The sequence below is a fragment of the Oncorhynchus keta genome, chromosome 21 (assembly GCF_023373465.1).
Source record: "Oncorhynchus keta strain PuntledgeMale-10-30-2019 chromosome 21, Oket_V2, whole genome shotgun sequence".
In the NCBI taxonomy this organism is placed as follows: Eukaryota; Metazoa; Chordata; class Actinopteri; order Salmoniformes; family Salmonidae; genus Oncorhynchus; species Oncorhynchus keta.
Window position 1 is genome coordinate 8,709,041 of NC_068441.1, and position 23,688 is coordinate 8,732,728.

Below are 23,688 nucleotides of genomic sequence, written 5' to 3' on the forward strand. Positions count from 1 at the left end.
CAGATGGGGGCCTGTGTGACCTGTGGGGAAGAAGCAGAGAGCAGAGCAGAGAGAGAGTGCTGAGACTGCCGGTAAGAGCCCTCCATAGCCCAACTTCCCCCCCGTGTCTCCCATGACACGGGGGGGGAAGGTAGCGGCACAGTCTGGATGATGTATGGTGTGGATCCAGGTCTGAGACTTGGGCTTTAACAAGGAGAAAGGGAGAATATTAAAAGGGGGAGGGGCAGAGGGTCATGCTTGAATTTGCTGAAAACTGCAAAAAAAAAGAAAACGGGCCTTTCTAGGCGGAGCGCTATTTGTGCAGGCCCATGCAAGGTTATTATCACTTGTGCTTCATATTTGCTGACAGTTGGGAAATGGTGGAAATTAGATTGTATACCTTTGAATGGAGACATTAGATAAATGTATGCTTCGATATGTGATCAATGCACTATAAATACATTAAGCGACCAAATACTGGGTATTAGGATAGTATTCAGACCCGTTTTCCGCATTTTGTTACATTACAGCCTTATTCTAAAATCTTTTTAAAAATGTATTTTTAAAAGGTCCTCAATCGAAAAACAATACCCCATAACGACAAAGGAAAAACAGGTTTTAAGAAATGTTGGCTAATTTATTAAAAATAAAAAAGTTCAATATTACATTTACATAAGTATTCAGACCCTTTCACTCAGTACTTTGTTGAAGAACCTTTGGCAGCAATTACAGCCTTGAGTCTTCTTGGGTATGAAGCGCTGTCATGTAGGATGGGGAGCGTCGCTACACAGTTATTTTCAAGTCTCTCCAGAGATGTTAGATGGGGTTCCATGTCCGGGCTCTGGCTGGGCCACTCAAGGACATTCAGAGATTTGTCCTGAAGCCACCTCTGCGTTGTCGTGGCTGGGTGTGCTTAGGATCGTTGTCCTGTTGGAAGGTGACCTTTCGCCCAAGTCTGAGGTCCTGAGCACTCTGGAGCAGGTTTTCATCAAGGATCTCTCGGTACTTTGCTCTGTTCATCTTTCCCTTGATTCTTACTAGTCTCTGAGTCCCTGCCACTGGAAAACATCCCACAGTATGCTGCCACCACCATGCTTCACCGTAGGGATGATGCCAGGTTTCCGCCAGATGTGACGCTTGGCATTCAGGCCAGAGAGTTCGATCTTGTTTTCATCAGACCAGAGAATCTTGTTTCTCATGGTCAGAGTCCTTTAGGTACCTTCTAAAAAAACTCAAAGCGGACTGTCATGTGCCTTTTACTGAAGAGTGTCTTCCGTCGGGTCACTCTACCATAAAGGCCTGATTGGTGTACTTTAAGGTATTTTTACTGAAGTACTTTATACCACTGGTTTTAATGTGCAATTGAAACTTTACTCTCTAACAACATTGATGAAATCAATAAAGTAATACACTGCTCAAAAAAATAAAGGGAACACTAAAATAACACATCCTAGATCTGAATGAATGAAATATTCTTATTAAATACTTTTTTCTTTACATAGTTGAATGTGCTGACAACAAAATCACACAAAAATTATCAATTGAAATCAAATTTATCAACCCATGGAGGTCTGGATTTGGAGTCACACTCAAAATTAAAGTGGAAAACCACACTACAGGCTGATCCAACTTTGATGTAATGTCCTTAAAACAAGTCAAAATGAGGCTCAGTAGTGTGTGTAGCCTCCACGTGCCTGTATGACCTCCCAACAACGCCTGGACATGCTCCTGATGAGGTGGCGGGTGGTCTCCTGAGGGATCTCCTCCCAGACCTGGACTAAAGCATCCGCCAACTGCTGGACAGTTTGTAGTGCAAAGTGGCGTTGGTGGATGGAGCGAGACATGATGTCCCAGATGTGCTCAATTGGATTCAGGTCTGGGGAACGGGCGCACCAGTCCATAGCATCAATGCCTTCCTCTTGCAGGAACTGCTGACACACTCCAGCCACATGAGGTCTAGCATTGTCTTGCATTAGAAGGAACCCAGGGCCAACCGCACCAGCATATGGTCTCACAAGGGGTCTGAGGATCACATCTCGGTACCTAATGGCAGTCAGGCTACCTTTGATGAGCACATGGAGCCAAAGAAATGCCACCCCACACTATGACTGATCCACCGCCAAACCGGTCATGCTGGAGGATGTTGCAGGCAGCAGAACGTTCTCCACGGCGTCTCCAGACTGTCACATCTGTCACATGTGCTCAGTGTGAACCTGCTTTCATCTGTGAAGAGCACAGGGCGCCAGTGGCGAATTTGCCAATCTTGGAGTTCTCTGGCAAATGCCAAACGTCCTGCACGGTGTTGAGCTGTAAGCACAACCCCCACCTGTGGACGTCGGGCCCTCATACCACCCTCATGGAGTCGGTTTCTGACCGTCTGAGCAGACACATGCACATTTGTGGCCTGCTGGAGGTCATTTTGCAGGGCTCTGGCAGTACTCCTCCTGCTCCTCCTTGCACAAAGGCGGAGGTAGCGGTCCTGCTGCTGGGTTGTTGCCCTCCTACGGCCTCCTCCACGTCTCCTGATGTACTGGCCTGTCTCCTGGTAGCGTAGTGCTCTGGACACTACGCTGACAGACACAGCAAGCCTTCTTGCCAAGCTCACATTGATGTCTCATCCTGGATGAGCTGCACTACCTGAGCCACTTGTGTGGGTTGTAGACTCCGTCTCATGCTACCACTAGAGTGAAAGCACCGCCAGCATTCAAAAGTGACCAAAACATCAGCCAGGAAGCATAGGAACTGAGAAGTGGTCTGTGGTTATCACCTGCAGAACCACTCCTTTATTGGGGGTGTCTTGCTAATTGCCTATAATTTCCACCTGTTGTCTATTCCATTTGCACAACAGCATGTGAAATGTATTGTCAATCAGTGTTGCTTCCTAAGTGGACAGGTTGATTTCACAGAAGAGTGATTGACTTGGAGTTACATTGTGTTGTTTAATGAAGTGTTCCCTTTATTTTTTTGAGCAAGTGTACATAAAGTAATATACTTTTTAAAAGACCAGTTCACATATCAATGGGGCAGCAGGTAGCCTAATGGTTAGAGCGTTGGACTCATAACTGAAAGGTTGCTAGATCGAATCCCCGAGCTGACAAGGAAAAAATCTGTTGTTCTTCCCCCGAACAAGGCAGTTAACCCACTGTTCCTAGTCCGTTAAAGAAAATAAGAATATGTTCTTAACCTCGAGACTCTAGGGGCAGTATTTCATTATTGGATAAAAAGACGTGCCCGTTTTAAGCGCAATATTTTGTCACGAAAAGATGCTCGACTATGCATGGAATTGACAGCCTTGGAAAGACACAACTCTGACGTCTCCAAAACTGCAAAGATATTATCTGTGCGTGCCCCAGAACTAATGCAACAGGCGTTTTTTCATACAGGAAATGCCCCGGATTCTGAAGGCGCTGTGTTCCAATGTCTCCTTATATGGCTGTGAATGCGCCAGGAATGAGCCTGCGCTTTCTGTCTATTCCCCGAGGTGTCTGCAGCATTGCGACGTGTTTGTAGGCATTTCATTGGAAGATTGACCATAAGAGACTACATTTACCTGGTGTCCCGCCCGGTGTCCTGTGCGCGTAATCTGTAGGTCCATGCGCGTTCCATTCCTTCAGAATTGAAAGTAAACTGTCACGATGGATTTTATCGTCGATAGATATGTGAAAAACACTTTGAGGATTGATTCTAAACATCGTTTGCCATGTTTCTGTCGATATTATGGAGTTAATTTGGAAAAAAGTTCGCGTTTTAAATGACTTTTTTTTTTTCCTTAACCAAATGTGATGAACAAAACGGAGCGATTATTCGACACAAATAATATTTTTTGTAAAAACGGAACATTTGCTATCTAACAGAGTCTCCTCATTGAAAACATCTGAAGTTCTTCAAAGGTAAATGATTTTATTTGAATGCTTTTATGGTTTGTGTGGAAAATGTTGCATGCTGAATGCTAACGCTAAATGGTACGTTAGCCATCAATACTGTTACACAAATGCTTGTTTTGCAATGGTTGAGAAGCATATTTTGAAAATCTGAGATGACAGTGTTGTTAACAAAAGGCTAAGCTTGAGAGCAAATAGATTAATTTAATTTAATTTGCGATTTTCATGAATAGTTAACGTTGTGTTATGCTAATGAGCTTGCTGATAGATTTACACAATCCTGGATACAGGGTTTTTTTCGTAGCTAAACGTGACGCAGAAAACGGAGCAATTTGTCCTAAACAAATAATCTTTCAGGAAAAACTGAACATTTGCTATCTGAGAGTCTCCTCATTGAAAACATCTGAAGTTCTTCAAAGGTAAATGATTTTATTTGAATGCTTTTATGGTTTTTGTGGAAAATGTTGCATGCTGAATGCTAACGCTAAATGGTACGTTAGCCATCAATACTGTTACACAAATGCTTGTTTTGCAATGGTTGAGAAGCATATTTTGGAAATCTGAGATGACAGTGTTGTTAACAATAGGCTAAGCTTGAGAGCGAATATATTAATTTCATTTAATTTGCGATGTTCATGAATAGTTAACGTTGCGTTATGGTAATGAGCTTGAGGCTGTAGTCACGATACCGGATCCGGGATGGCTCGACGCAAGAACTTAACGGACTTGCCTAGTTAAATAAAATGATTGATTCTTATGACTTCCAGAAGACAAAGATGATGGATGAGACCTTAAAAAGTCACCATTGCTCTAACATGCGACCTTTGTCCTGATCTTGCCCACATTATGATTGTGCACTAATTTTCAGAAATATGTCTACACACTGTATTAAAATGAGTATCTTATCCGTCTACTGTGCCTGCATTGTGACCACATTTCCTGGTCCCTTCCTGTATGCAAATTATTTGACAGCTATTATTTCAAAATAATATTTACATATTGAATCCATAAGTCAATGGTGCCACTTGTCAATGATTTTAGAAGGCAGCATAATGATGATTTCAATGGTTTCACTGTCCAGATCCATCTACACTTGTAAGATATCCAGACACAATGCGTGCTTGACCACCTTCGAAGGTGGTCAGCAAGATCTGATCACAATGTGTCCTTTAATCTTCTACACCCGTCTAAAAATGTGGGCACAATCAGAACGTGGACATGATCAGGACAAATGATGCATGTTAGCACCAGGTATAAACAGGGATTTAGAGCTGAAGTACTGGACAGTCGGAGGACATTGGCCTCTTGATAATGTGAGCAGCAGATTGCCAGCTCCAGACACTGAGAACACTGACACGCCTCTCCTCTGCAGAGCCAGAGAGACCCAGTGCCAGCCAGGCCCTCCAAGGCACTCAGCACTCTCTTTGAGCAGCAGCAGGATGAAGCCGCCATTATGGCCACACAAACAGAGGGAAGCCTTATGAACTTTGCACAAACGCTTACTGCTTGGAGCTAGACAGCTCTGGAAGCGAGGGCGATGGGAGGGAAGGTCCCGGGGCAAGCTGCCAGTTCCGAAAAGCTTAGTGTTCACTCACTCAGGCCAGACAAACCTGACATTGTCCTGGGTACTGCCCCGGGAACTGCCTACTCCCCTCTTCTTCCTCTGCTCTCGGCCGCTCCAACCCATTCACACCTCTGTCCCCACAGATTACATGAATGGGACATGACTTGTAGGGGCGCAAAACCAAACATTTATTCACACTTAACGCCATTTGTTAAAATGCCATGGAGCAGGCTGTGGGAGACTCTCAGAGTACATGAAGATCGACTAAAGTCGGAGCTGGAGATACATAAAATGGAAGCTGTAATACACAGATAGCTCTGTGTCATCCAACATATTTCATAATGTGACATTGTTGGGATATTTGCTTGAGGGTCTCTATGTGATACAGCTAATTCATAGTAGACACGCACACAACAAAGGGGAAATCGGAAAATAACGGGGAAATCAGAAAATAAAATGGAGATATCCTCCAATTATCTTTTTGTGAGAGAAGATGTTTACAATACCATTTTATTTACAACACATCTCTTATGTCCTTCAGGCAGCGATCAACAACTACTATCCATCTGGCCAGTGTGAGATAGAGGTCTATCTATCCTATCAAGTCAATGTAATGGAATTAGAAACATGGTCCAGACCAGAGTTCCCTCAGGCGACTTGGAATGAAGCAAGAGAGGAGGACACAGAGAGGAGCATAGCCTGCATCAACATCATCAGCCGCACACATCACAGTGCACATGTTGTTCTCACTCTGCCCTGAGAGCAGAGAAGAGACCAAGAGAGAGGAGAGCCGTCTGGTGTGTTCACCAGCTGTGTCTAGCCCTTGTTTAACCCCTATACTCCTAGACATTAGACAGTCGGCTCTTTATATGCTCAGGTGGGTAGTCTTGAGTAGCTCCGTCTGTCCCGTCAAGGAGATCTATGCTCAGGCATTAAGCATCGCTTCAAAGCCTTAGATTAAAAGTCAAGTACGCTGGGGTCAATGAAGGCCATCCCAACTGGGACAAGAGGGATCACTGATGAGGCGGCACAAAAGCTAATTTAGCTCAGAGGCTTGGCAGATATGCAGACTGTACACAGTACGAGGTTGTTTAATTGAACTGTGGGCAGATAGCGCCATTTTGTTGTCTTCACCCTCAAACTCGTCTTCCAGTCAATGTGTCAGAAAACCCGATGTTAATACTAGAAGCTAACATCTGCAGAGCTGTGGCATATTTTTCATTACTGGTATGCATTCCTCTGAAAGTGGCTAACAAAAAAAAAACGGAACTGGGTATTTTTTCCGGTGTATTTTGTTACGGTGACATTACTACAGTTCACCATGCAGATCGCCTTGATAAATGCACTCCACAACTGATGCGTATGGAAAACTAGCTGTGGCGCACATCTTGAAACCTGTTGTTTTGAGGATGCTTTGCTTGTTTTCATGGTTGGAGTATCCCATCACAAACAACACCCACCTCTGTTAGAACCTAGAGAAATCCCTTAATTGCAGGATATCTGATGGGTACCATACGTGACCTCCAACTGCTAATGAAAAACAGATGACATTCCACCTATTTAATTGCCCATGTTTATATGCAATTCACCATTACCCCGGACACTTTAATGGCTTCTACAATTGTTTCCAGGTCCAGGTTTATAGGTGATTTATCCAGCGCAACACTCCAAAGAGGGAGTCCGATCAGACCAAAGACATAAAGCTAACACCAGATAAATCAGGGAGCAACCAAGGAAGGATACCTTTTCAAAATGGTACAGATTGTATAACACATGTGCCTATTATAAATCCCACATCTTTCTGAAATTTCCGTACACTTAAAATATATTGTCACAGCTTAAGCTGCTCGGAACATGTTAAGTGGTTCCAGCAGGTTGTAAGGTATACTGTACTGTGTGTGACTGTGAGTTCGGCAGTAGGTGAGTCTCTACAGCCATACGGCAGGGATGAGCCTTGACTGACTGACTGCAGCCTTGGAAAGACAGACAGGAGGACAGGAGGGAGTGGGCCAGGAGGACCCGAGATGCATCCAGCTCTCTCAGTGAGACACCAGGCCGGTGAAGAGACCGGCGGAGCCGCACAGATGGTGCGCTCAGTGATCATGGCAGAACTCCTCGTGATTAGCACACCTACTAAAAGCTGTGTGCATGCTAGCGTCTGGTGCACATTCATCACTGGTTGAGAGAGAGCAATTGGGTAACTGGAAATTGTTTGTGAGCGTGTGCTTGGTATTTCTATTTCAACCTCATGTTTCTGGCTGTGGATTACTTCTTACAGTCCTTTTCAAAAATAGAGAAGCATGAAAAACAAGTGAAGGAAAGTTTAAAAAATGAAGAGTGGACCACCAGGGCGGAAAGAGAGAATGTCTCCTGCACGTCTTATCTACCCTCACAGTAATCTTGTGGACAAGTTCAGATGAAGTGTCCACTTAGAACCCATTTTAATCATGTTACCCCAGGAATCAATAAGCTATTTCCCCAAAGGTCACTGTAAACAAATGAAAGGGTCCCCAGCGCTGAGATATTTTAAGGGTGTACACAGCAGATTGAGAATACTTTGCAAAGAGAAGTCTGAAAAGACAAAATTCATTAAAATAACCGCGCTGTCTTCAGTCAAACGTGTAGGCATGGCAACCGTGCTTCAGAGCTTCCCTCAACCTGGAGAGAGAACACACACACAGCCCCCAGAACACACAGCATTCAGCATTCCAAATGGTTGGAGGGCTCGGCAATACACTCGATCACACACTGCAGACTGCATAGAATCAGCCCTCCTACATTGACTCAGCCCTCCTCCAAATGGAGCAGTTCAATTGTAATTGAATGGTTAGATCCTGAAGGCAGGGAGCTGTGCAGATCAGATCCTCATCACTATCTACAGAGCAGCAGCAGCATCATCAGCAGCATCAGCAGCCCACCTGTTGTCTGTAAGATAGGCAAGTTTCTCATAAATCACTCCAGGCAGAACCCTCCACTATGGTTCTCTTCTATCTGATTCAAAATTCAATCAAATCATACATTATTGGTCACAGATTTGCAGATGTTATCACAGGTGCAGTAAAATGCTTATGTTCGTAGCTTCAACAGCGCAGTAATCCCTAGCAATAAAATAACAATGCACACATAAACCAAAAAGTAACAAAATATACGCGCAATGTCAGAGTCCGGAATATAAATCAAAATATATGTATATATACAGTACCAGTCAAAAGTTTGGACACACCTACTCATTCAAGGGTTTTTCTTTATTTGTACTATTTTCTACATTGTAGAAAAATAGTGAATAAATCAAAACTATAAAATAACACATATGGAATCATGTAGTAACCAAAAAAGTGTTAAACAAATATATTTTATATTTGAGATTCTTCAAAGTAGCCACCCTTTGCACACTCTTGACATTCTCTCAACCAGCATCAGCTGGAACACATTTCAGTTAACAGCTGATGCCTTGTTAAAAGTTCATTTGTGGAATTTCTTTCCTTAAGACATGAAGGTCAGTCAATGCGGAAAATTTCAAGAACTTTGAAAGTTTCAAGTGCAGTCTCAAAAATCATCCAAGCGATATGATGAAAATGGCTCTCATGAGGTAGGAAAGGAGGATGCAGAGTTACCTCTGCTGCAGATAAGTTCATTAGAGTTACCAGACTCAGAAATCGGCAATTAACTGCACCTCAGATTGCAGCCCAAATAAATGCTTCACAGAGTTCAAGTAACAGACACATCAACATTAACTGTTCAGAGGAGACTGCATGAATCAGGCAGTCATTGTTGAATTTCTACAAAGAAAAGAAACCACTACTAAAGGACACCAATAAGAAGAAGAGACTTGCTTGGCCAAGAAACACAAGTCCAAATTTGAGATGTTTGGTTTCAACAGCGGTGTCTTTGTGAGACACAGTGTACTGTGGGTGAACAGCTGATCTCTGCATGTGTGGTTCCCACCGTGAAGCATGGAGGAGGTGTGAGGGTGTGGGGGTGCTTTGCTGGTGACACTGTCAAATTCAAGGCACACTTAACCAGCATGGTTACCACAGCATTCTGCAGCGATACGCCATCCCATCTGGTTTGCGCTTACTGGGGCTATCATTTGTTTTTTTCAACAGGACTATGACCCAACACACCTCCAGGCTGTGTAAGGGATTTTTGACCAAGAAAGAGAGTGATGGAGAGTGCTGAGAGTGCGTTTTTCCTAGCCACCGTGCTTCTACACCTGCATTGCTTGCTGTTTGGGGTTTTAGGCTGGGTTTCTGTACAGCACTTTGAGATATCAGCTGATGTACGAAGGGCTATATAAATATATTTGATTTGATGGAGTGCTGCATCAGATGACCTGGCCTCCACAATCACCCGACCTCAACCTAATTGAGATGGTTTGGGATGAGTTGGACCTCAGAGGTAAGGAAAAGCAGACAACAAGTGCTCAGCATATGTGGGAACTCCTTCAAGACTGTTGGAAAATCATTCCAGGTGAAGCTGTTTGAGAGAATGCCAAGAGTGTGCAAAGCTGTCATCAAGGCAAAGGGTGGCTACTTCTAAGAATCTAAAATCTAAAATATATTTTGATTTGTTTAACACTTTTTTGGTTAACACATAATTCCATAAGTGTTATTTCATAGTTTTGATGTATTCACTATTATCCTATGATGTAGAAAAAAGTAAAAAATAAAAACCCTTGAATGAGTAGCTGTGGCCAAATGTTTGACTGGTACTTTATATATACTGTACATTGAGAGACACGTTCCTGAAGATTTCAAAGAATGACGGATGCGTCATTCATGATTTCCTGTTTAAAGCAATTATTGTTCCACCTCATTCAAATACAAAACTCTACATTTCTGAGGGACCTCAAAATATCACCAAGGGAAACTGACGGTTGAAAGACGAAGAGTGCATAACTCTCAAAGGAAAACACACTTTTACTGTCAAACTTTCTCCCCTTGCAATCCCAACTGTAATATGAGCAAAGCAAAGCAATCTCTAAACCTCCCTTTAATAGAGTCTTTCTGGGAGGCGCAGGAACAGGAACAAACGCAACCATTCAGCTGCTTCCAAAATGCTAATGCCTCCGGCTCTTAACACTTTTTATTGGTGTTCTCATGTCACGACATGGCACAGTTTGCCCTAATAGTGGTTGCTGGTGGGGTCTCTGCATCGTGGAAAACACAGACATACTTTCAACAGAAGTGTTTGACAACAACAAAACTGGTTTCCTGTGGAATTGCGGGGGCCTTATTATTTCTCTCTCTATTATCAAGCGTACGAAGTGAGCCTCTATAGCGATTTTCTGAACCTTTATGGTATGTGGAAGAATATAAAGATTGCATTGGTCCTAGACATTTAAAATCTCTTTGTGGAAGTTATTGGCATTGTGGGCAACTTGTTGCTATAACAACATCCACATATTTCCTGGTGCTGTGGGACATTGTGTGCTGGTTAGAGGGATAACAAAATGCATATCAGGGCCAACAGAACAGGTGCTGAGGTAGAGGATGAACTATAATTCCAGCAATTCTGTATTCTCTTTGTCTTTAATGAGAGCAGTAGCAGTTCAGACTTGAGGAGGAACACTGAGGAAGTTAATGAGTGAAGGAGATGCAGGGGACAGTCATTGCAGGGGAAGAAGGGAAAGTAATTATTTCCTTATCAATGTGGGTGACGCAAGGCAGCAAGATTGGGATGCTGTGCTTTGTTAGGCAGAAGACAGCAGAGAGACACTCAACCTGTGTCCAAGATGTCCTTCACAACGTGGCCTTCACACAAATGATCTGTCATCTTTCCTCTCTCTGAAGCTACACTCTTAGAAAAAAAGGTGCTATGGAACCTGAAAGGGTTTATCGGCTGTCTCCATAGGATATCCCTTTGAAGAACCCTTTTTGGTTCCAGGTAGAACCATATTGGGTTCTATGTAGAACCCTGTCCCCAGAGGGTTCTTCCTGGAACCCAAAATGGAGACAGCCGAAAAACCCTTTTTAGGTTCCATATAGCACCTTTTATTCTAAGAGTGTTCTGTTTTTGTGCAAAGACATATCATCACTTTTACCCTGTATTTTGATACGCTTGCATGGCAGTCCTTATTCGTATATTTGGTGCTGAACTGGCAGTTGATTGAGCTGATGGTGGAGTCAGAATATCGAAGAAGCTTACAGGTCCAGGGGACTTAGCCCTGACAACAGTACTGACCCCCTGATTGATCCCCTGTAATGCACACTCAACATTTGTGTACATGGAATGTTTTCTCTACAGTGAAAACCTGACATCAATGCCAGCTGAGGGAGTGGATTTCCCCTCATCTCCCGACAAACTCCCCCAAATCCCGATCCTCAGCGATATAATGTTTCCATCTTAAAAAACAGATGGCTCAATTACATTGTCAATCCACCAGTGCTTTTATATAATAAAGTATATTACATAAAGCATTCTCAGATTGTATCTGGAATTTTGTCATTCAATGAATAGAAAGGGTTCAAAGCCCTCACTATTAGCATATATGAATTTTTATGAATAGTGTCAGGGGACCTAACCTATTTTTTATTTTTGCCTTAATATATATTTTACCAAGCAAGTTTCAAAAGCTCAACTGTGAGTAAAACTATTTTCAGTTCCCTGAATGATATTTAAATATGTTATTCTGGGTTTCACTCAAAACCTGTGCTATTGGGAGTGTGTGCGCAATGCATTCATTCCCTCACACTGTTTAAAGGCTGCTGTTCAGACGCATCAGTAACCTCTAAAAGGAGTGGCCCAGTCAAATATTTGACGGTGCCATGATGATCAAACACTCTGTGGATCACAGCAATGATTGTGGCTTCTGCCCAGACCTCGATCTATTGTAGAGAAAACCTTCCTTTACATTTCACCTTATTACCCTCTTTTGTCATTATTGTTGCTTAATTCTGTTACTTCACTCCCTTACAACACACAATACATCATCTACCTTGTTTGATTTAGACATAAGGTACTCTTAGAATAAAGGCTTCCAAAACAGGTTCTTCAGCTGTCCCCGTGGGAGAACCCTTAGGGTTTCAGGTATAATCCTTCTGGGTTCCATGTAGAACCCTCTGTGGAAAAGGGTTCTACATGGAACCCAAAAGGGTTCTCCTACGGAGACAGGCGAAGAACCCTTTTAGGTTCTAGATGGCACCTTTTTTTATGTGTGAGTGTGCAGGCTTTGAAGTGCCCTGCCGGAAATCCCTTCTAAATCACCGTTTTCTTTGTTTGTTTGTTTTTTGCTTTTGGATGACGTATCTGTTCAATAACTAGCTAACATGATGACTCAGCTGCTCCCAGTAAATACATGATTGCAACAGAGAGGTAACTGGATTGGCTGGCTTCAACGCTGGCCAACCTCAACTTTAGCCCACCCTCTCCTCCGCTCTGTAGTATTTAACCTCAGGCAGTTACGATACTGAATGCTGCATTTCACAACAAATCTTTTTTTTTTTTTACTGCATTAACAATGTCTGTGTATCCTGCAACAACTATGACTTATTCCACTATCCACTTTTTTCACGGCAGAACTCTCTCTACAGATGGCACATGATGACATCCACACCCACCCCTGGCCCACCATAACATGTTCTGGTTTAGATTTTAGGATTAAGCTAAATGTTTCCAAAACAAGATTATATTCCACTAAACAGCTAAATGCTTTTGCACTGTCTGTCACGGTAACATTTACACTGAGACCAAGGACATCGGTGTCCTTTAACTCTCCTTTAACTCTCTCTTTGCTCATATGAACGGCAGACCCTTAACATTCCACTTAACTTTCTGTGTCCCCCTTAACCCTTTCACTGGCACTTAGACAGATGGAAAGAGTAGCACATTCAACACAACCTGTATCATACACCACTTTTATGGAAATGAATATATTCAACATATCACTTGAATCCTTAAATTCTTTGTATGAATATTGAATGTAAATCTGGAACAAAACACCCTGTGTTCTGGCACAAAAATGTCTAACCCGACCACAGCCATGATTGCTGGAGCAAGGATACAACTAGAAGGGCCCAAAAGTGGATATCATTATACAATTGTCCATGGGCAGCACTAATAAATAATGTCCTTTCCACTTTGTCTGCACAGCACCTGGCAAAAACAGACAGACCAGAATATATTATTTTGTGTTAGGAATCGCTTTCTAAATGGCTCGTGCACTGGAACCAATGAAGTATTCACAGTATCTGTTCTTCACGTACTCTTCGGTACTATTTTTGTATGACCGATTTATAGACTCAAACAGATTTTTGTTTAACATCTGAAATGCTGTACTCGAGGAGTAAATATTCGTACAAATTGCCGACATATCAACAATACACCACCGTGGGAAAAGTACTTCATTTTACTCTGTGTGACTTTAACTGTAGCAAACAACAAACTTTCCCCTGCACGCGGACAGACAACACAGAGCAATTCTATTCTCTTTCCAGGCGGGGCGTTTGATGTGAGCTTGACAAAGGCAGCACTCTAAAGGGTCCCCTTTTTGACTCGATTCCTAAATGCTCCATCTGTCCTTTCAAGTTTCAGAAAGATAACTTTCCGGGTGTTACGTAGTGTTTCAATGAAGCAGGTGTTTCATTTCATCTGCGCGAGAATGCTTTCAAGTGGCACAGGCTGTCAGAGGCTTTGAAAAGCCTTTCAGTGTCTTATCACTTGATATTCAGAGATACCCCACATGTTATACAGCGAAGCTGGTCAAAAAATCATATGTATGGGTCCTAGATATATTTTTTTTTAAATGGTAATTGTTTGAAAAGTGGCAATATAAGAGAATTGGAACTTCTGCTTACTTAGCCCATATAGCCCACAGACTAAGATGTGGACCTTCTAGTCAAACAGGATAATAGGTGTAGTTCCATGTCCTTTGCTTCTCCTTACTACTATCCATTTGTGAGGTAAAACAGTTCGTGAAAAGTAGGCCTGCACCCTTTCACATGGCTGAGTATCAGTCGGTTATCTGATATCAGACCCTTAAAATAATTTTTCAGGAAATGTACACTACTATACTGTTCCACAGGGTTCAGAAAGACCAGATGTGGCCTGCAGGTGTGGGTTTATACACCCTAATCGATTTCTTTGGTGGTCTTTTGGTTTTGACTATTCGACATTGCAAGAGCTTGGGACTATAAGGTTCTATCTGCATTTTCGTCAAAATGTTGTTGACGTAGCCTTGTTTTGTTCAAGTAACCAAATTCATGTTGTTAACCAATGAGGGTTCGGTGCTTTTTAAAGCCAGTTATCTTAGAATCATCTTGTCGCGGATAAAACTTTATCATCCCAAGCTCTCGGGTTTGTAGAGTAATGTCAAACTTGTGAATTCACAGCACTGTCAGCCTGTTTTCTTGACAAGGCCCTTTAGGACACAAATATCAAAAGCCTTAATGTTGTTGGTTTAAAGTTGTTAAAGAATAAGGCTATACTTTGAGAGTCTAAGTTAGCCATTTTTGACATAATTTCCTTAAGAACAAGCTTGTATTGAAGTATAATAACAACGAGCCCTCTTACCCAAACAAGCAATTGATTAGTACAATCCATCAGGTAAACAGGAAGCCAGAAGGGATGTTATTTGCATGGTAATACAGTTTCCTGGTGAACTTTTATAGAATTGTGCCTGCGGGCTCTACCTGACAGCGGCTAATTGGCTTTGGGAAAGGTAGAACGGCCTAAAACTGAGAACAATAAAACCATGTCTTTCCCACCACTGTGGACTGCCAGTTTCACGGTATGCTCTAAAAAAAATGTACGCTACCCAATGAATTAGAAATGGCCTCCATTAACGTGTCCATACATTAATATAATATGTAGTTCTACAGAGGATTTATGCAGGCAAAGAAGAAAAACATCCAGAGTAACAAAGCATGTTTTTGCCAGTATACAATAAAACACACAACGGCTTTATAGATCATTTTTGCTCGTCAAATTACAATAAATGGTACAGCTTGAAGGGTTATGGAACAGCGCGGCTTTTAGTGACATGAATGTCAATGTACGGTAGATACACAGACACACGCCTACTCCCTCTCACACACACACACACACACCATTAATCCCCCCCCCAAATATTGGACTGCCTCATCTCGAGCTGCTCATTCATGTGAGACGGATCCCAGAGACATTTTCCACAGGAGGATTAGCAGTGTACCACGACAGACCGGCTCATCTGTCTCTGTGCTCTGGCCCTCCATACTGTCTGTCTGTGTGGACAGACGGCAAGCAGGCCACTCCTTAAAAGGCCTGAGATGCTCAATGCTTGTCATTAGGGCTTTCGCTTTACTGACTTACCCACCATGCTTTCCCATAATAGGACTTGGGAAAAAAAGAGTATGTTTACTGGAAATAATTAATCCAAAATTAATTAATTAATTAATTAATCCAGCTTGTTGGCTGAATCCTGCTGCCTCATGTACCGTAGATCGAGACATTGATCATTGGTCACAATAATAATGTTTACATACTGTTTTACCCACTTCATAGGTATATACTACTCAAGGCTCATCCTATATTATTACTGCTGTACATACATATTGCATTAATATACAGTCCATAGTGTCTATTTACACCATATATGCAGTACCAGTCAAAAGTTTGGACACAGCTGCTCAGGGTATTTCATTATTTTTTCTTATTTTCTAAATTCTAGAATAATAAGGAAGACAAAACTATGAAACAACACATAGAATCACGTCGTAACCAAAAAAAGTGTTAAACAAATAGATTCTTCATTCCACCTTGTGCCCTGATGACAACTTTGTACAGTCTTGGCATTCTGTCAACCAGCTTGACGAGGATTGCTTTTCCAACAGTCTTGAAGGAGTTCCCACATACGCTGAGCACTTGTTGGCTGCTTTTCCTTCACTCTGCAGTCCAATGCATTCATTCCAAGCACTCCATCACTCTCCTTCATGGTCAAATAGCCCTTACACAGCCTGGAGGTGTGTTTTGGGACTTTGTCCTGTTGAAACACAAATGATAGTCTCACTGAGCTCAACCCAGATGGGATGGCGTATCGCTGCAGAATGCTGTGGTAGCCATGCTGGTTAAGTGTGCTGTGAATTCTAAATAAATCACAGACAATGTCACCAGCAAAGCATCCCCACACCATCACACCTCCTCCTTCATGCTTCACAGTGGGAACCACACGTGGAGATCATCCGTTCACCTACGCTGCGTCTCACAAAGACAGGGAGGTTGGAACCAAAAATCTCAAATTTGGACTCAGCAGACCAAAGGACAGATTTCCACCGGTCCATTGCTCGTGTTTCTTGGCCCAAGCAAGTCTCTTCTTATTATTGGTGTCCTTTAGTAGTGGTTTCTTTGCAGAAATTTGACCATGAAGGCCCTAATCATGAAGTCTCCTCTGAACAGTTGCTGTTGGGATGTGTCTGTTACTTTAACTTTTTGAAACATGTATTTGGGATGCAATCTGAGGTGCATTTAACTCTAATGAACTTATCATCTGCAACAGAGGTCACTCTGGGTCTTCCTTCCTGTGGTGGTCCTCAAGCCAGTTTCATCATAGCGCTTGATGGTTTCTGCGACTGCATTTGAAGAAACTTTAAAAGTTCTTGAAATTTTCCAGATTGACTGCCCTTCATGTCTTAAAATAATGATGGACTGTCGTTTCTCTTTGCTTATTTGAGCGGTTCTTGCCATAATATGGACTTGGTCTTTTACCAAATAGGGCTATATTCTGTATTCCAACCCTACCTTGTCACAACACAACTGATTGGCTCAAATGCAATAAGAAAGAAATTACACAAATTGACTTTTGACAAAGTACACCTGTTGATTGAAATGCATTCCAGGTGATTTCCTCATGAACCTGGTTGAGAGAATGCCAAGAGTGTGCAAAGCTGTCATCAAGACAAAGGGTGGCTACTTTGAAGAACCTCAAATACAAAATATATTTTGATTTGTTTAACACTTTTTGGTTACTACATGATTCCACGTGTCTTATTCATAGTTTTGATGTATCCACTCTCATTCTACAATGTAGAAAATAGTAAAAATCTAGAAAAAGCCTAGAATGAGTAGGTGTTTCCAAACTTTTGACTGGTACTATATATATATATATATATATACACACACGCTGCTCAAAAAAATAAAGGGAACACTTAAAACAACATAATGTAACTCCAAGTCAATCACACTTCTGTGAAATCAAACTGTCCACTTAGGAAGCAGCACTGATTGAAAATAAATTTCACATTCTGTAGTGCAAATGGAATAGACAACAGGTGGAAATTCTAGGCAATTAGCAAGACACCCCCAATAAAGGAGTGGTTCTGCAGGTGGCAACCATAGACCACATCTCAGTTCCTATGCTTCCTGGTTGATGCTTTGGTCACTTTTGAATGCTGGCGGTGCTTTCACTCTAGTGGTAGCATGAGACGGTGTCTACAACCCACACAAGTGGCTCAGGTAGTGCAGCTTATCCAGGATGGCACATCAATGCGAGCTGTGGCAAGAAGGTTTGCTGTGTCTGTCAGCGTAGTGTCTAGAGCATGGAGGCGCTACCAGGAGACAGGCCAGTACATCAGGAGACGTGGAGGAGGCCGTAGGAGGGCAACAACCCAGCAGCAGGACCGCTACCTCCGCCTTTGTGCAAGGAAGAGCAGGAGGAGCATTGTAAGAGTCCTGCAAAATGACCTCCAGCAGGCCACTGAGCCTCATTTTGACTTGTTTTAAGGACATTACATCAAATTTGGGTCAGCCTGTAGTGTGGTTTTCCACTGTAATTTTGAGTGCGACTCAAAATCCAGACCTCCATGGGTTGATACATTTGATTTCCATTGATAATTTGTGTGATTTTGTTGTCAGCACATTCAACTATGTAAAGAAAAAAGTATTTAATAAGAATATTTCATTCATTCAGATCTAGGATGTGTTATTTTAGTGTTCCTTTTATTTTTTGCACACACACACACACACACACACACACACACACACACACACACACACACACACACACACACACACACACACACACACACACACACACACACACACACACACACACACACACAGCCTTCAGAAAGTATTCAGATCGTGACTTTACACATTTTGTTACGTTACAGCCGTATTAAAAAAATTATTAAATAAAAAATCCTCAGCAATCTACACATAATACCACATAAAAACAAACCAAAAACTGTTTTTTATACATTTTTGCAATGTATAAAATAAAAAAACTGAAATACCTTATTTACATAAGTATTCAGACCCTTTGCTATGAGACTCAAAATTGAGCTCAGGTGCATCCTGTTTCCATTGATCATCCTTGAGATGTGGACTCCAATCGAGTTGTTGAAACCTGTAGTAAATTCAATTGATTGGACATGATTTGGAAAGCCACACACCAGTCTATATAATGTCCCACAGTTGACAGTGCATGTCAGAGCAAAAATCAAGCCATGAGGTCGAAGGATTTGTCCGCAAAGCTCAGAGACAGGATTGTGTCGAGGCACAGATCTGCAGAAGGGTACCAAAAAATGTCTGCAGCATTGAAGATCCCCCAAGGACACAGTGGCCTCCATCATTCTTAAATAGAAGAAGTTTGGAACCACCTAAATTCTGCCTAGAGCTGGCCGCCCGGCCAAACTGAGCAATCGGGGGAGAAGGGCCTTGTTCAGGGAGGTGACCCAAGAACCTGATGGTCACTCTGACATAGCTCTAGAGTTCATCTGTGGAGTTGGGAGAACCTTCTTGAAGGACAACCATCTCTGCAGCGCCACCAATCAGGCCTTTATGGTAGAGTGACCAAATGGAAGCCACTCCTCAGTAAAAGGCACATGACAACCCGCTTGGAGTTTGCGAAAGGCACCTAAAGACTCTCAGACCATGAGAAATTAGATTCTCTGGTCTGATACAACCAATATTGAACTCTTTGTCCTGAATGCCAACTGTCACGTCTGGAGGAAACCTGGCACCATCCCTACGGTGAAGCATGGTGGTGGCAGCATCATGCTGTGGGGATGTTTTTCAGCGGGCAGGGACTGGGAGACAAGTCAGCAGAGGCAAAGATGAACGGAGCAAAGTACAGAGAGATCCTTGATGAAAACCTGCTCCAGAGCACTCAGAACCTCAGACTGGGGCGCAGGTTCTTCTTCCAACAGAACAACGACCCGATCTAACAGCTCTAGAGAGACCTGAAAAAAACTGTGCAGCGAAGCTCCCCATCCAACCTGACAGAGCTTGAGAGGATCTGCAGAGAAGAATGGGAGAAACTCCCCAAATACAGGTTTGCCAAGCTATACCCAAGAAGACTCAAGACTGTAATCGCTGCCAAAGGTGCTTCAACAAAGTACTAAGTAAACGGTCTGAATACTTATGTAAATGTTATTTTTCAGTTATTATTATTATATATTTTTTAAACTAGCAACAATTTCTAAAAACCTGTTTTGGTTTTGTCATTATGGGGTATTGTGTGTAGATTGATGAGTAAAATATTTTATGTCTGTAATAAAGCCATTTTGTGGGGAAAACAAATTCTGACTGCACCAAAATGAATTTATTTCAATTGACTGATTTCCTTATATGAACTGTAACTTAGGAAAATCTTAGAAATTGTTGCAAGTTGTTATTATATCTTCGTTGCAAGTTGTTTTTATATTTTTGTTCAGTATACTGTATGTGCAATATGACGTTTTTAGATTCAAACAATGCATTTTCTAATATTGTCAAATACGTTACCGCTAATAGTCCATTGATCTTCAACAGACAGACATAAGGTTATGTGGGGACCGAGAGGTCAAATAAATCAATAAAAGTAGAGTAAGCTTCAATTGTGACCTTTTCTGGTGTGCCACAGAGAACAAAATAGACTATCTGCAAAGACATGCCAGACAGTAACTACATTTGCCTTCATGACATATTTACACCTCAATCCGACACGCATAATCTCGCTTTCACACACACACACACCAAAGGATGTGAAATGTCACACAGCTGTATTTAATTGATTTTAATCTTAATGCTTTTAAAGAGGTCGGTAATAGATGGAGCAGAATTCCACACTGTTTTCTGCACTAATGAAAGCTCCATTGATCTCTTGTTAGGGTTCACGCTGTGGACCCAGCGGGACATCTGGTCAGTCCAGGGCCGTACCTTAGCTGGTTATCCTTCAAGCTTTCATCCTGGTAACGCTGAAAGTGTCAACGGTGGAAAACTATGATTTGGGATTATCATGCATAATGCATCCTTTAGATACTGTGTGTCTGATTGTTAATAATGGCAGACAAGGTGTGCCATAGCACTGTGCATATATGTCCAACTCACAGTGGGTGGGTTTCAGCCAGTATCAGCTCTAATGCCCTACAGTATGCAGACCAATCCATCCAGAAGGTAGGTTTATTGAAAAACAGAAATGATACAAACAGAAAGTGAACTATATTTCTTTCATGTGAGAGCCTGTACAAGTGGCTTGATCCATTAGGTTTTGGACGTGTTCCATGTTTTATGTTGGCAGGGGTTTCGCTGGCATGGTTATCTCCAACTTTAAGCAGATTAAACTGTGATACAGGGGAGGACCCCAATCAGTCGATTGCTGAAATTAGGGGAAAGCATCCCCATAACAATGTGCTAACCATTGACACAGTGCAGATTACAATAGCATCCCACCGGTCCTTTAATCCATTCTCATTAATAACATTAAATTGTATCCCTCTCGAACTTCAAACCTCCTGGTGAATGTGTAATTGAATTACTGATGCAAACCCACACAAAGATATTGAAATGAGTCCTTCATCTATACCTGAGGTGCTGCACTGTGCCTGATGTTCTGAATAATCAGAGTAGGCAGAGAAAGCAGAGGTAGGGGATCCATCATTGGCAACGAGTAGAAGAGGTTGAGAGAGGCAGGGAACTACAGTTGGACAGACAGACAAATGTAGGTTGCCTCCTGTCAGCGCACACAAGGGTTTTACCACAGAGGACAGACCAAACCCTTTTAATAAGATTAGGAATTCAATTAAAAACAAATACGCCAACGAGAGCCAGAGATCAGAACACCTTGTTCTGCATGACGACACTGGACATTGATCTGATGGAATATAAGTATTGATCAGCATCAGGTATGCCACAGTACAGCCACAGGCTAATCATTATTAATGATGCCCCATGTGACAGATATGAATCACATCAAGACACATCCAGCGATGATTCATACACTGTCAGAGGGGAGTCACAAGTTGATTGAGAGCCAAATCAGGAAGAAGAACACCCATGTGTTTCTCTCATGGCTGCCTCCACATGCAATTAATACGATGTTCAAAATACATGAGAAAAACGTGGCGCCGATTGAAAATGTGTTGCTTTCTGCGACTATGTCAAACAAGCCTGTTCAATAGCAACAACAGCAGGCTGGACGACATTAAACCAAATTGACTCGACGAGTACCTCGGAGACGGTGGAGTGAATTAACCTCAACCTCTCTGGGGTTATTGATTTGCAAAGTGTACATTTGGAGAAGGGGATGACTGCAGGCTCTTAGCAAACAGTTCATTTGGCCGGCAAAAAAAATCTATACCTACTCCACAAAGATGACAAAGGGGGGAGCACGTAATTGGAAAAAGACTACAAGCATTTAAAGCCTTTTAATATGATTAACAGTAAACACAGTTGATTAATGTGTCTTGTCATGGCGTTATATTGATTGTAAAATATGGCACTTCACAGAACCATGATTAATGAAGACGATTCTATGGAAATATGGAAGTTGTTTAAATAATCATCCTCTTAAAAAGTGAAATGCTTTCCGTGTTTTAAGATGTACGTCGTACGGGTATCTGGAATCTCTTCAATGTAATTAGGAGTCTAGGGATAGCACTTCCATTAGCTCACCAGCACCAACCAGCTCCCCTTCCCCCAAGCCAAACACTGCCTCAACTGTCTTCCCCTCCTCCTTCCCAGCCCGCTGCCTCACTCAATACTGAAACCAGTAAACAACGCCATCTTCTTTTCAGCCTTTATATGAAGATAAACGAGGACTTAAAGCCCAAATTAGCCGCCTTTGAGGATGTGGCCTTGGTTGAGAGAGGACGTTACCTCTGATCGACTCACCGTGGTTGATTCCTCAAAAGAGCTGCTCAATGCATCCTCTAAAAGGGTTGACGGCACGTAGGATTCATCCCACCACCATTAATTCATGGCTTCACACCGGCCGGTCTCCAATGAGCACTCGGAAAATGCCTAGGTGGCAGAACACAACAGAGCAGGGATGGCCATTACGTTCTGGAGAAGTAGAGCTCTAACGATGATGGCTGGTGGAGTTCCCGAATGCTGTGCTCTGCATGCTAGACATGCTGAGCCCAGAGCCCTAAGGCTCTGTCCTGACAGTGGGATCTCCTGTGATGGGTCTGTATCTCCTCATTCACCGGCCCAATAGGCAGGAACCGGTCGGGCAACAATATTATCACTCTGGCGAATAAAGCACTGGAGCTTAGTTGACAGTATTGACCAACATTTGTTTTTGTCTGATCCAACCCATTTGATATAGTGGATTTCTGCTATTGTAATATCCCACTGGGTGTAACAGTTTTGCTTCCATCCCTCTCCTCGCCCGTACCTGGGCTCGAACCAGAGACCCTCTGCACACATCAACAACTGACACCCACAAAGCATCATTAGCAAAAACTCCACAAAAACCGCGGCTCTTGCAGAGCAAGGGAAACAACTACTTCAAGGCCTCAGAGCGAGTGACGTCACCGATTGAAACGTTATTAGCGCGCACACAGCTAACTAGCCTTTTCACACCGGTTACATGGGCACAGACGTCATTTGAATGAAATTACGTGGAATTGACATGGAAACCACGTGGTTTCAACCAGTGTGTGCCCAGTGGGACGCAACATAGCAGAACACTATTAACATGCATGCTGAGGAAAAGCCTTTTAGGGGAAGGAAATTGACCACACCAATACATTTGCACTCATTCATGAAAACCTCAAACCAAGGTGAAGTATGAAGGGAGAAAATGCAGTCGTGTCACTTGTAATCTCAAGCATCTGGATTCCACAAATGGAACAAATCAAAGCATCAAATTGAAGTTGCCAACCTCTCTCATCATCAAATCTATCGTGCATTGATAGAGACCGAGAAGCACGGCTCCTTAAATCAGACATGTTCTCTCTTTGCAGCAGCAGCAGGAAGCTGGAGAAACACAGGCCCCACGTATCAGGAACTGTGGGGGGAGAAACCATTTGATATTATTTGCAGCTCTTGTTGAGGAAAACAAATCCCCCCTGGTTCCTGTCTGAGCTG

The 23,688-nt window shown here is 42.5% G+C and overlaps 1 protein-coding gene across 9 annotated transcripts in view; it reads right to left on the minus strand.

The window, feature by feature from the left end:
- Nucleotides 1–23,688, minus strand: part of LOC118400067 (neural cell adhesion molecule L1-like protein) — a 73,198-nt gene that overhangs the window by 34,418 nt on the left and 15,092 nt on the right. The window lies entirely within an intron of this gene.